Source organism: Pongo pygmaeus, chromosome X (assembly GCF_028885625.2).
Source record: "Pongo pygmaeus isolate AG05252 chromosome X, NHGRI_mPonPyg2-v2.0_pri, whole genome shotgun sequence".
NCBI lineage: Eukaryota > Metazoa > Chordata > Mammalia > Primates > Hominidae > Pongo > Pongo pygmaeus.
Window position 1 is genome coordinate 68,318,100 of NC_072396.2, and position 15,842 is coordinate 68,333,941.

At 39.9% G+C, this 15,842-nt stretch overlaps 1 protein-coding gene and 1 pseudogene across 1 annotated transcript in view; one reads left to right on the forward strand and one right to left on the reverse strand.

Annotated features, from left to right (window-relative positions):
• The window catches only part of ZC3H12B (zinc finger CCCH-type containing 12B), a 463,619-nt gene that overhangs the window by 305,737 nt on the left and 142,040 nt on the right, over positions 1–15,842 (forward strand). The window lies entirely within an intron of this gene.
• LOC129024106 (peroxiredoxin-like 2C) lies at positions 6,284–6,979 on the reverse strand (annotated as a pseudogene).

A 15,842-nucleotide genomic window follows, 5' to 3' on the forward strand; every position in this document is an offset into this window, starting at 1 on the left:
CATCGTCTCAGCCCCAAATCTCCTTAAACTGATAAGCAACTTCAGCAAAGTCTCAGGATACAAAATCAATATGCAAAAATTACAAGCATTCCTATACACCAATAACAGAGAGTCAAATCATGAGTGAATTCCCGTTCACATTTGCTATTAAGAATATAAAATACATAGGAATACAACTTACAAGGGATGTGAAGGACCTCTTAAAGGATAACTATAAACCACTGCTCAAGGATATAAGAGGGAACACAAACAAATGGAAAAACATTCCATGCTCAAGGATAGAAAGAATCAATATCATGAAAATGGCCATACTGCCTAAAGTAATTTATAGATTCATTGCTATCCCCATCAAGCTACCACTAACTTTCCTCACAGAATGGGAAAAAAAACTACTTTATATGGAACCAAAAAAGAGCACGCATAAACAAGACAATCCTGGGCAAGAAGAAAAAAGCTGGAGGCATCATGCTACCTGACTTCAAACTATACTCCAAAGCTACTGTAACCAAATAGCATGGTACTGGTACCAAAACAGATATATAGACAAATGGAACAGAACAGAGGCCTCAGAAATAACACCACACATCTACAACAATCTGATCTTTGACAAACCTGACAAAGCAATGGGGAAATCTTTCCTTATTTAATAAAAGGTGTTGGGAAAACTGGCTAGCCATATGCAGAAAACTGAAACTGGACCCCTTCCTTACACCTTATACAAAGATGAACTCAAGATGGAATAATGACTTAAAAGACCTAGGACTGTAAAATCCTAGAAGAAAACCTGGGCAATACCATTCAGGACATTGGCATGGGCAAAAACTTCATGTCTAAAACACCAAAAGCAATGGTAACAAAAGCCAAAATTTACAAATGGGATCTAATTAAACTAAAGAGCTTCTGCACAGCAAAAGAAACTATCATCAGAGTGAAAAGGCAACCTGCAAAATGGGAGAAAAAATTTGGATTCTATCCATCTGACAAAGGGCTAATATCCAGAATCTACAAAGAACTTAAACAAATTTACAAGAAAAAACAAACAACCCCATCAAAAAGTGGGTGAAGGATAGGAACAGATACTTCTCAAAAGAAGACATTTATGCAGCCAACAGACATATGAAAAAATGCTCATCATCACTGGTCATTAGAGAAATGCAAATCAGAACCACAATGAGATAGCATCTCACGCTAGTTGGAATGGCAATCATTAAAAAGTCAGGAAACAACAGATGCTGGAGAGGAATAGAAGAAATGGGAACACTTTTACACTGTTGGTGGGAGTGTAAATTAGTTCAACCATTGTGGAAGACAGTGTGGCAATTCCTCCAGTATCTAGAACTAGAAATACCATTTGACCCAGCAATCTCATTACTGGATATATACCCAAAGGATTATAAATTATTCTACTATAAAGACACATGCACAATTATGTTTATTGTGGCACTATTCACAATAGCAAAGACTTGGAACCAACCCAAATGTCCATTAATAATAGACTGGATAAAGAAAATGTGGCACATACACACCATGGAATATTATGCAGCCATAAAAAATGATGAGTTCATGTTTTTGCAGGGACATGGGTGATGCTGGAAACCATCATTCTCAGCAAACTATCACAAGATCAGAAAACCAAACACTGCATGTTCTCTCTCATAAGTGGGAGTTGAGCAATGAGAACACATGGACATAGGGATGGGAATATCACACACCAGGGCCTGTCTGGGGGGTGGGAGGCTAGGGGAAGGATAACATTGGAGAAATACCTAATGTAGGTGATGTGTTGATTAGTGCAGCAAACCACAATGGCATGTGCATACCTATGTAACAAAACTGCACATTCTGCACATGTATCCCAGAAACTAAAGTATAATTTAAAAAAAAAAAGAAAATAAGGGAAGTGATAGCCAACGGGTATAGGTTTATTTTGGGGGGTGATAAAATCTTTTTGGAATTAAATCGTGATAACAGTTTTACAACTCTCTATATACTAAAACTCACTAAGCTTTATACATACATATGTTTTTACTGTGCTTCACTTCCTTATGTTTCCCAGATGCTGCCTTTTTTACAAATTGAAGGTTTGTAACAATCCTGTGTTAAGCAAGTCTATTGGCACCACTTTTCCAACAATTTATGCTCACTTCATGTCTCTGTGTCACATTTTGGTTATTCTCATAGCATTTGAAACTTTTTCACTATCGTTGTATCTGTTATAGTGATCTGCGATAAGAGATCTTTGTTTTTGTTTTTGTTTTCTGGGATAGGGTCTCTCTCTGTTACACAGGTTGGAATGCAGCGGCACGATCATGGCTCACTGCAGCCTGGACCTCCTAGGCTCAAGTGATCCTCCCACCTCAGCCTGCCAAGTAGCTGGGACTACAGGTGCGCGCCTCCACCCCCAGCTAATTTGTGTGTGTGTGTGTGTGTGTGTGTGTGTGTGTGTGTGTGTGTGTGTATGGGATTTCACCATGTTGTCCAGGCTGGTCTCAAATTCTTGAGCTCAAGCTATCTGCCCCCGCTTGGCCTCCTTCTTAGTGCTCAGATTACAGGCATGATCCACTGTGTGTGGGCGATAAGTGATCTTTGATATTACAATTGCTATTGTTTTGGGATGCCATGGACTGCAACCCATATACGACAGGGTACTTAATAAATGTGTGTTCTGAAACACACAACAAAAACAAAGATCACTTGCTCCACTAACCAACTGTTCCCTCATATCTCCCCCTCTTTTTGGGCATCCCTATTCTCTGAGGCAAAACAATGTTGATATTAGGTCAATTAATAATCCTACAATTAGTGTTCAAGTGAAAGGAAAAGTCAGTCGCATGTCTCTAACCTTAGAACAAATACTAGACGTCATTAAACTTAATGAGGAAGGCATGTTGACAACCAAGATAGCAAGGCTCTTGCACCAAACATTCAGCCAAGTTGTGAATGCAAAGGAAAGATTTGAATATAATTAAAATTGCTAGTTTTTCTTCATACCCCAGTGACGCCTGGAATGCCAGTGAGACAAAACTCTTCACTCCCATGGAAAGGGGTCTGAAGCCAGGGAGTCAAGTGGTCTAGCTCAGTGGATCCCATCACCACGGAGCCCAGCAAGCTAAGATCCACTGGCTTGAAATTCTCACTGCCAGCACAGCAGTCTGAAGTCGACCTGGGACACTTGAGCTTGGTGTGGGGAGGGGTGTCCACCATTACTGAGGCTTGAGTAGGCAGTTTTCCCCTCACAGTGTAAACAAAGTCACCAGGAAGTTCAAACTGGGCAGAGCCCACCACAGTTTGGCAAAGCCACTGTAGCCAGACTGCCTCTCTAGATTCCTCCTCTCTGGGTGGGGCATCTCAGGAAGAATGGCAGCAGCCCCAGTCAGGGGCTTATAGATACAACTCCCATCTCCCTGGGACAGAGCACCTAGGGGAAGGGGTGGTTGTGGGCGCAGCTTCAACAAACTTAAATGTTCCTACCTCTCGGCTTTGAAGGGAGAGCACCAGATCTCCCAGCACAGCGCTCGAGTTCTGCTAAGGGACAGGCTGTCTCCTCAAGTGGCTCCCTGACTCCTGTGCATCCTGATGAGGAAACACCTCCCAGCAGGCGTCTCGATAGACATCTCGTACAGGAGAGCTGGCATCTGGCGGGTGCCCCTTTAGTACAAAGCTTCCAAAGGAAGAAACAGGCAGCAATCTTTGCTGTTCTGCAACATCTGCTGGTGATACCCAGGCAAACAGTCTGGAGTGGACCTCCAGCAAACTCCAGCAGACCTGCAGCAGAGGGGCCTGACTTTTAGAAGGAAAACTAACAAACATAAAGTAATAGCATCAACATCAACAAAAAGGACGTCCACACAGAAACACCATCCGAAGGTCACCAACATCAAAGACCAAAGGTAGATAAATCCACAAAAATGAGGAAAAACCAGCGCAAAAAGTCTGAAAATTCCAAAAAGCAGAATGCCTCTTCTCCCCCAAAGGATCACAACTCCTCACCAGCAAGGGAACAAAACTGGATGGAGAATGAGTTTGATGAATTGACAGAATTAGGCTTCAGAAGATGGGTAATAACAAACTCCTCTGAGCTAAAGGAGCCTGTTCTAACCCAATTCAAGGAAGCTAAGAACCTTGAAAAAAGGTTAGAGGTATTGCTAACTAGAATAACCAGTTTAGAGAAGAAAATAAATGACCTGATGGAGCTGAAAAACACAGCACAAGAGTTTCATGAAGCATGCACATATATCAACAGCCAAATTGATAAAGTGGAAGAAAGGACATCAGAGATTGAAGACCAACTTAATGAAATAAAGCGTGAAGACAAGATTAGAGAAAAAGAATGAGAAGGAATGAACAAAGCCCCCAAGAAATACGGGACTATGTGAAACGGCCAAACCTACATTTGATTGTTGTACCTGAAAGTGATGGGGAGAATGGAACCAAGTTGGAAAACACTCTTCAGGATGTTATTCAGGAGAACTTCCCCAACCTAGCAAGACAGGCCAACATTCAAATTCAGGAAATACAGAGGACACCACAAAGATAATCCTCGAGAAGAGCAACCCCAAGACACATGATCGACAGATTCACCAAGGTTGAAATGAAGAAAAAAATGTTAAGGGCAGCCAGAGAAAAAAGTTGGGTTACCTACAGATGGAAGCCCATCAGACTAATAGTCGATCTCGCTGCAGAAACCTTACAAGCCAGAAGAGAGTGGGGGTCAATATTCAACATTCTTTTTCTAAAATAATTTAAATGAGAAATTTCATTTTTATTGAATAAAAACATGATTATACAAACATGAAAATATATTTAAATATTTTAATACATTAATTTTTTGTAACTTCATATGCTTCATATAAAAGCATTGAGTTCAAAGCAGTATTATACTTGCTAATAATTACCAAAATTCTGATTTTGCTACACTTTTTTCATCAGGAATTCTGGGACACTTCCCAACTAAACTAAGATTCTAGAAAAATAAAAATGACAACAGTCTTCCAAATAAGAGCAATTTGGGGGTGAGAAATACCAGTTCTCTAGGAATGCACACTAAACCATAGTGTACATTTAAGTCATAAAGTTTTAAAAAATTTAAACAATTTTTGGCCAGGCATGGTGGCACATGCCTGTAATTCTAGCACTTTGGGAAGCTGAGGTCAGGAGCTCAAGACCAGCCTGGCCAACACGGTGAAACTCTGTCTCTACTAAAAATACAAAAGGTAGCCAGGTGTAGCGGCAGGTGCCTGTAATCCCAGCTACTTGGGAGGCTGAGGCAAGAGAATCACTTGAATCCAGGAGGCAGAAGTTGCAGTGAGCTGAGATAGCACCATTGCACTCCAGCCTGGGTGACAGAGCAAGATTCTGTCTCAAAAATAAATAAATAAATAAAATAAAATTCTTATAGTCCCCTTTCAAAAGGCACACTAACCGTATTTTAAATACATATCTTAAATATCTAAAAAAATTTTTTTCTCCATAGCTCCCCCAATTCCCAAAAATCCTAGTGAAATGGATAGCAAGTGTGTAGTGAGAAGGTGCTGTGGACACTGGCTATATGTGAGATGTTCGGATTGCCACACTTCCTCTGAGTAAAGCAATTAGGGTGGAAACATGGACTGCAACCTGTATAATTTGCACTTTTGAAGGTTGTTTTCTAGGCATAAAATTGTCAGATAATGTTTAAAGACCTTTTCCTGGCCCCACAATATTAATCATGCTCATTATAGAACAGTCGGGAAATGCAGAAAAGACATCTTAACACAGAGATACCTAATGGCAACATTTTGGTGTTTATTTTCTGTCTTTTTCCAAAGCACACAAAAATGCAAATATATACATATAAAAATGCAGTTATATTGTTGACAGAATTTAATATTTTGCTTTCTTCACTGAATAAAATGTTCTTGTGTTGCTCTCCCTTCCCTTTATATATTCTTCATCAGAATTTGTATTAATTGCCAAAAAAAATCCTTCATTAACTGTATATACCATAATGTAAAATAATTTAAATGGTATTTATGATTTTATAATTTTTAAAGTTATATTTTGTATATTCATATATGTTATTTTGTATAAAATTTTAAAAGCTATAAAATGAAAGTATATATCACATTTTTGACAACTGATGCTTCTCAGCATGCAGTTCAACTGGTTCAAGGCCTCTTTATGCTTTCCTAAATCCTCAAAGGCTGGGAAGAAACAGCAGGTTAGACACTACACAGGGATATTACACCCAGCATTGAAGGTCACATTCCAGGAGGTCCAGTTGAAAGTGAGATACCATGTTAACTCACACATGGATAATTGAAAGTCTGTTTGTAAAGTTCACATGCTAAACTGCTACAGGCTGTAAAACAGAGTTGACAGGTTTGTGATCCAACATATTCCTCTCACGGTGTATAAAATAGATGTTGTTACCTGGACCTAAAATGAGAGTTCCACCTTGCTGAGCTGGGTCTCCTTGAAAATAAAAGAGAGGGCCAGTCACTGCCAACCACAAGCTCCAAAGGCTTCCTGAGAGTATATTTGACTTTACCTGGGAGCTCTGTCCTGAGGAGGCCATTTCTTCACCTCTTTTCATTCCCAATCTTTTATAAATTTCCCTCTCAGGATGAAATAGATTTCATGAGAATATCCAGGCAGTTTGCAAAAAGACTCAATAGGATGGTAGGATGACTGTTCAATCACTATAAGAGTGACATTTGCTTCTTGTAGGAAACTCTTCGGTATTTTGGGCAGATCCTCTACATATTCCTTGCAAATGTAAAACAGGAAATGTTACACAAACACTACCATAGTGTGGCGCTCCCAGAGGAGAGCCCCAAACGGCACCAACTACCCGTGAGAGTCCAGCACTGGCAGCTCGGCTATGGCAGCCACGAGGGGCTGCCCATGCTCAGGGCTGCTCAGGGCCTGGACAGGGGCAACACCACCGCTGAACTTCAACATTCTTAAAGAAAATAATTTTCCACTGAGAATTTCATACCCAGCCGAACTAGCTTCATAAGCAAAGGAGAAATAAAATCCTTTACAGACAAGCAAATGCTGAGAGATTTTGTCACCACCAGGCCTGCCTTGCAAGAGCTCCTAAAGGTAGCACTAAATATGGAAAGGAAAAACTGGTACCAACCACTGCAAAAACACACCAAATTGTAAAGGCCATAAACACTATGAAGAAACTGCATCAACTAATGTGCAAAATAACCAGCTAGCATCATAATGACAGGGTAAAATTAACACACAACAATATTAACCTTAAGTGTAAATGAGCTAAATTCCCCGATTAAAAGATACAGTCTGGCAAATTGGATAAAAAGTCAAGACCCATCAGTGTGCAGTATTCAGGAGACCCATCTCATGTGCCAAGACACACATAGGCTCAAAATAAAGGGATGGATGAATATTAACGAAGCAAATTGAAAGTAAAAAAAAAAAAAAAGCAGCACTTGCAATCCTAGTCTCTGATAAAGCAGACATTAAACGAACAAAGATCAAAAAAGACAAAGAAGGGCATTACATAATGGTAAAGGGATCAATGCAGCAAAAAGAGCTAACTATCCTAAATATATATGCACCCAATACAAGAGTACCCAGATTTATGAAGCAAGTTCTTAAGATGTACAAAAAGACTTAGACTCCCACACAATAATAGTGGGAGACTTTAACACCGCACTGTCAATATGAGACAGATCAATGAGACAGAAACTCAACAATGATATTCAGGACTTGAACTCAGCTCTGGACCAAGCAGACCTAATAGACATCTACAGAACTCTCCAGCCAAAGTCAACAGAACATACATTCTTCTCAGCACCATATCGCACTTATTCTATAATTGACAACAGAATTGGAAGTAAAACACTCTTTAGCAAATGCAAAAGAACGGAAATCATAAAAAACAGTCTCTCAGACCACAGTGCAATCAAATCAGAACTCAGGATTAAGAAACTCACTCAAGGGAGGAGCCAAGATGGCCGAATAGGAACAGCTCCGGTCTACAGCTCCCAGCGTGAGCGACGCAGAAGACGGGTGATTTCTGCATTTCCATTTGAGGTACCATGTTCATCTCACTAGGGAGTGCCAGAGAGTGGGTGCAGGTCAGTGGGTGAGTGCACCGTGTGCCAGCCGAAGCAGGGGCCAGGCATTGCATCACTCAGGAAGCACAAGGGGTCAGGGAGTTCCCTTTCCACGGGTGACAGACGGCACCTGGAAAATCGGGCCACTCCCACCCGAATACTGTGCTTTTCTGATGGGCTTAGGAAACGGTGCACCAGGAGATTATATCCCGCACCTGGATCAGAGGGTCCTACACCCACGGAATCTCGCTGATTGCTAGCACAGCAGTCTGAGACCAAACTGCAAGGCGGCAGCGAGGCTGGGGGGGGGCGCCCGCCATTGCCCAGGCTCGCTTAGGTAAACAAAGCAGCCCGGAAGCTTGAACTGGGTGGAGCCCACCACAGCTCAAGGAGGCCTGCCTGCCTCTGTATGCTGCACCTCTGGGGGCAGGGCACAGACAAACAGAAAACAGTAACCTCTGCAGACTTAAATGTCCCTCTCTGACAGCTTTGAAGAGAGCAGTGGTTCTCCCAGCAGGCAGCTGGAGATCTGAGATGGGCAGACTGCCTCCTCAAGTGGGTCCCTGACCCCTGAACCAGGAGCAGCCTAACTGGGAGGCACTCCCCAGCAGGGCAGACTGACACCTCACACGGCCGGCCAGGTACTCCAACAGACCTGCAGCTGAGGGTCCTGTCTGTTAGAAGGAAAACAGAAAGGACATCCAAACCAAAAACCCATCTGTACATCACCATCATCAAAGACCAAAAGTAGGTAAAACCACAAAGATGGGGAAAAAACAGAGCAGAAAAACTGGAAACTCTAAAAAGCAGAGTGCCTCTCCTCCTCCAAAGGAACGCAGTTCCTCACCAGCAACGGAACAAAGCTGGAAGGAGAATGACTTTGACGAGTTGAGAGAAGAAGGCTTCAGACGATCAAATTACTCCGACCTACGGGAGGATATTCAAACCAAAGGCAAAGAAGTTGAAAACTTTGAAAAAAATTTAGAAGAATGTATAACTAGAATAACCAATACAGAGAAGTGCTTAAAGGAGCTGATGGAGCTGAAAACCAAGGCTCAAGAACTACGTGAAGAATGCAGAAGCCTCAGGAGCTGACGCGATCAAATGGAAGAAAGGGTATCAGCCATGGAAGATGAAATGAATGAAATGAAGTGAGAAGGGAAGTTTAGAGAAAAAAGAATAAAAAGAAACGAGCAAAGCCTCCAAGAAATGTAGGACTATGTGAAAAGACCAAATCTACGTCTGATTGGTGCACCTGAAAGTGATGGGGAGAATGGAACCAAGTTGGAAAACACTCTGCAGGATATTATCCAGGAGAACTTCCCCAATCTAGCAAGGCAGGCCAACATTCAGATTCAGGAAATACAGAGAATGCCACAAAGATACTCCTCGAGAAGAGCAACTCCAAAACACATAATTGTCAGATTCACCAAAGTTCAAATGAAGGAAAAAATGTTAAGGGCAGCCAGAGAGAAAGGTCGGGTTACCCACAAAGGGAAGCCCATCAGACTAACAGCGGATCTCTCGGCAGAAACGCTACAAGCCAGAAGAGAGTGGGGGCCAAAATACAACATTCTTAAAGAAAAGAATTTTCAACCCAGAATTTCATATCCAGCCAAACTAAGCTTCATAAGTGAAGGAGAAATAAAATCCTTTACAGACAAGCAAATGCTGAGAGGTTTTCTCACCACCAGGCCTGCCCTAAAAGAGCTCCTGAAGGAAGTGCTAAACATGGAAAGGAACAACCGGTACCAGCCACTGCAAAATCATGCCAAAATGTAAAGACCATCGAGACTAGGAAGAGACTGCATCAACCAACGAGCAAAATAACCAGCTAACATCATAATGACAGGATCAAATTCACACATAACAATATTAACCTTAAATGTAAATGGACTAAATGCTCCAATTCAAAGACACAGACTGGCAAATATGATAAAGAGTCAAGACCCATCAGTGTGCTGTATTCAGGAAACCCAACTCATGTGCAGAGACACACATAGGCTCAAAATAAAAGGATGGAGGAAGATCTACCAAGCAAATGGAAAACAAAAAAAGGCAGGGGTTGCAATCCTAGTCTCTGATAAAACAGACTTTAAACCAACAAAGACCAAAAGAGACAAAGAAGGCCATTACATAATGGTAAAGGGATCAATTCAACAAGAAGAGCTAACTATCCTAAATAGATATGCACCCAATACAGGAGCACCCAGATTCATAAAGCAAGTCCTGAGTGACCTACAAAGAGACTTAGACTCCCACACATTAATAATTGGAGACTTTAACACCCCACTGTCAACATTAGACAGATCAACGAGACAGAAAGTCAACAAGGATACCAAGGAATTGAACTCAGCTCTGCACCAAGCGGACCTAATAGACATCTACAGAACTCTCCACCCCAAATCAACAGAATATACATTTTTTTCAGCACCACACCACACCTATTCCAAAATTGACCACATACTTGGAAGTAAAGCTCTCCTCAGTAAATGTAAAAGAACAGAAATTATAACAAACTATCTCTCAGATCACAGTGCAATCAAGCTACAACTCAGGATTAAGAATCTCACTCAAAACCGCTCAACTACATGGAAACTGAACAACTTGCTCCTGAATGACTACTGGGTACATAAGGAAATGAAGGCAGAAATAAAGATGTTCTTTGAAACCAGCGAGAACCAAGACACAACATACCAGAATCTCTGGAATGCATTCAAAGCAGTGTGTAGAGGGAAATTTATACCACGAAATGCCCATAAGAGAAAGCAGGAAAGACCCAAAATTGACACCCTAGCATCACAATTAAAAGAACTAGAAAAGCAAGAGCAAACACATTCAAAAGCTAGCAGAAGGCAAGAAATAACTAAAATCAGAGCAGAACTGAAGGAAATAGAGACACAAAAAACCCTTCAAAAAATTAATGAATCCAGGAGCTGGTTTTTTGAAAGGATCAACAAAATTGATAGACCACTAGCAAGATTAATAAAGAAAAAAAGAGAGAAAAATCAAATAGATGCAATAAAAAATGATAAAGGGGATATCACCACCGATCCCACAGAAATACAAACTACCATCAGAGAATACTATAAACACCTCTATGCAAATAAACTAGAAAATCTAGAAGAAATGGATAAATTCCTCAACACATACACCCTCCCAAGACTAAACCAGGAAGAAGTTGAATCTCTGAATAGACCAATAACAGGAGCTGAAATTGTGGCAATAATCAATAGCTTACCAACCAAAAAGTGTCCAGGACCAGATGGGTTCACAGCCGAATTCTACCAGAGGTACAAGGAGGAATTGGTACCATTCCTTCTGAAACTATTCCAATCAATAGAAAAAGAGGGAATCCTCCCTAACTCATTTTATGAGGCCAGCATCATCCTGATACCAAAGCCAGGCAGAGACACAACCAAAAAAGAGAATTTTAGACCAATATCCTTGATGAACATTGATGCAAAAATCCTCAATAAAATACTGGCAAACCGAATCCAGCAGCATATCAAAAAGCTTATCCACCATGATCAAGTGGGCTTCATCCCTGGGATGCAAGGCTGGTTCAATATATGCAAATCAATAAATGCAATCCAGCATATAAACAGAACCAAAGACAAAAACCACATGATTATCTCAATAGATGCAGAAAAGGCCTTTGACAAAATTCAAGAACGCTTCATGCTAAAACTCTCAATAAATTAGGTATTGATGGGACATATCTCAAAATAATAAGAGCTATCTATGACAAACCCAGAGCCAATATCATACTGAATGGGCAAAAACTGGAAGCATTCCCTTTGAAAACTGGCACAAGATAATGATGCCCTCTCTCACCACTTCTATTCAACATAGTGTTGGAAGTTCTTGCCAGGGCAATTAGGCAGGAGAAGGAAATAAAGGGTATTCAATTAGAAAAGAGGAAATCAAATTGTCCCTGTTTGCAGATGACAGGATAGTATATCTAGAAAACCCCATTTTCTCAGCCCAAAATCTCCTTAAGCTGATAAGCAACTTCAGCAAAGTCTCAGGATACAAAATCAATATACAAAAATCACAAGCATTCTTATACACCAATAACAGACACACAGAGAGCCAAATCATGAGTGAACTCCCATTCACAATTGCTTCAAAGAGAATAAAATACCTAGGAATCCAACTTACAGGGGATGTGAAGGACCTCTTCAAGGAAAACTACAAACCACTTCTCAAGGAAATAAAAGAAGATACAAACAAATGGAAGAACGTTCCATGCTCATGGGTAGGAAGAATCAGTATCGTGGAAACTGGCCATACTGCCCAAGGTAATTTACAGATTCAATGCCATCCCCATCAAGCTACCAATGACTTTCTTCACAGAATTGGAAAAAACTACTTTAAAGTTCATATGGAACCAAAAAAGAGCCCACATCGCCAAGTCAATCCTAAGCCAAAAGAACAAAGCTGGAGGCATCACACTACCTGACTTCAAACTATACTACAAGGCTACAGTAACCAAAACAGCATGGTACTGGTACCAAAACAGAGATAGATCAATGGAACAGAACAGAGCTGTCAGAAATAACGCCACATATCTACAACTATCTGATCTCTGACAAACCTGAGAAAAACAAGAAATGGGGAAAGGATTCCCTATTTAATAAATGGTGCTGGGAAAACTGGCTAGCCATATGTAGAAAGCTGAAACTGGATCCCTTCCTTACACCTTATACAAAAATCAATTCAAGATGGATTAAAGACTTAAACATTAGACCTAAAACCATAAAAACCCTACAAGAAAACCTAGGCATTACCATTCAGGACATAGGCATGGGCAAGGACTTCATGTCTAAAACACCAAAAGCAATGGCAACAAAAGCCAAAATTGACAAATGGGATCTAATTAAACTGAAGAGCTTCTGAACAGCAAAAGAAACTACCATCAGAGTGAACAGGCAACCTACAAAATGGGAGAAAATTTTTGCAACCTTCTCATCTGACAAAGGGCTAATATCCAGAATCTACAATGAACTCAAACAAATTTACAAGAAAAAAACAAACAACCCATCAAAAAGTGGGCAAGGGACATGAACAGACACTTCTCAAAAGAAGACATTTATGCAGCCAAAAAACACATGAAAAAATGCTCACCATCACTGGCCATCAGAGAAATGCAAATCAAAACCACAATGAGATACCCTCTCACACCAGTTAAAATGGCAATCATTAAAAAGTCAGGAAACAACAGGTGCTGGAGAGGATGTGGAGAAATAGGAACACTTTTACACTGTTGGTGGGACTGTAAACTAGTTCAACCCTTGTGGAAGTCAGTGTGGCGATTCCTCAGGGATCTAGAACTAGAAATTCCATTGGACCCAGCCATCCCATTACTGGGTATATACCCAAAGGACTATAAATCATGCTGCTATAAAGACACATGCACACGTATGTTTATTGCAGCATTATTCACAATAGCAAAGACTTGGAACCAACCCAAATGTCCAACAATGATAGACTGGATTAAGAAAATGTGGCACATATACACCATGGAATACTATGCAGCCATAAAAAATGATGAGTTCATGTCCTTTATAGGGACATGGATGAAATTGGAAATCATCATTCTCAGTAAACTATCACAAGAACAAAAAACCAAGCACTGCATATTCTCACTCATAGGTGGGAATTGAACAATGAGAACACATGGACACAGGAAGGGGAACATCACACTTCGGGGACTGTTGTGGGGTGGGGGGAGTGGGGAGGGAAAGCATTGGGAGATATACCTAATGCTAGATGACGAGTTAGTGGGTGCAGCGCACCAGCATGGCACATGTATACATATGTAACTAACCTGCACATTGCGCACATTTACCATAAAACCTAAAGTGTAATAATAATAATAAAATTTTAAAAAGCTTATTAAGCAACTGTTTATCTATATATACTGACACTGTCAGTTGTATACAATGCTCTTTAGTAATTGCAAACCATAATTGTAAAACTTTTTCTTTTTTCAAAAAAAAGAATAGAAAATAGAAACAAATTACTAAAATTTTTTTAGAAATAAAACAATGTGGTAAATTGTCTAGGTAGAAGATTAAAACAAAAAAAAATCAGCAGCTATAACCTATACTAGCAATAAGCAATTACCAAAAAAACAAAGAGGAGGAAATTCTTATTTATATTTCCAGTTGTAAATGTGAAGTCTGTTAAATTTGTTAAAAGCCTCAGAACAAAGGTTTTATTCAGTAACATTGAATAATATATTTTCTATTATATAAAGTGGTTAGAAAGACAAAATACTTTTCACTAGCTTGGAACTTAGATTAACCTGTTTTCATAATCTTCATTAATAGTAGGATTATATTCATATATCTCAATGTTTATTGAATACTACAGAAATTACACTACCATTGTTATAATTCTATTAGAAATACAGAGCTGATGTCATCAATTTCTATTGTAGCTGTGACAATAAAATTCCATCAGAATTTAGTATTCAAGAAGTAATTATTTGCATGGGCAAGGACTTCATGTCTAAAACACCAAAAGCAATGGCAACAAAAGCCAAAATTGACAAATGGGATCTAATTAAACTAAAGAGCTTCTGCACAGCAAAGGAAACTACCATCAGAGTGAACAGGCAACCTACAAAATGGGAGAAAATTTTCGCAACCTACTCATCTGACAAAGGGCTAATATCCAGAATCTACAATGAACTCCAACAAATTTACAAGAAAAAAACAAACAACCCCATCAAAAAGTGGGCGAAGGACATGAACAGACACTTCTCAAAAGAAGACATTTATGCAGCCAAAAAACACATGAAAAAATGCTCACCATCACTGGCCATCAGAGAAATGCAAATCAAAACCACAATGAGATACCATCTCACACCAGTTAGAATGGCAATCATTAAAAAGTCAGGAAACAACAGGTGCTGGAGAGGATGTGGAGAAATAGGAACACTTTTACACTGTTGGTGGGACTGTAAACTAGTTCAACCCTTGTGGAAGTCAGTGTGGCAATTCCTCAGGAATCTAGAACTAGAAATTCCATTTGACCCAGCCATCCCATTACTGGGTATATACCCAAAGGACTATAAATCATGCTGCTATAAAGACACATGCACACGTATGTTTATAGCGGCATTATTCACAATAGCAAAGACTTGGAACCAACCCAAATGTCCAACAATGATAGACTGGATTAAGAAAATGTGGCACATATACACCATGGAGTACTATGCAGCAATAAAAAATGATGAGTTCACGTACTTTGTAGGGACATGGATGAAATTGGAAATCATCATTCTCAGTAAACTATCTCAAGAACAAAAAACCAAACACCGCATATTCTCACTCATAGGTGGGAATTGAACAATGAGAACACATGGACACAGGAAGGGGAACATCACACTTTGGGGACTGTTGTGGGGTGGGGGGAGGGGGGAGGGATAGCATTGGGAGATATACCTAATGCTAGATGATGAGTTGGTGGGTGCAGTGCACCAGCATGGCACATGTATACATATGTAACTTACCTGCACGTTGTGCACAGGTACCATAGAGCCTAAAGTATAATAATAATAATAATAATAATAATAATAATAATAATAAAAAGAAAAAAAAGAATAATTTTAATATTTTGCTTTGATTTGAGCTGCTAATATCTTTTCAAAGCATCTTCAAAAACCTAATAGTCATAAAATTATTTATACACAGCGATTAAACAAATGAGGTCCTAAATGTTAGCATTTTTCACAAATAAAATATTCACCTATTTATCTTC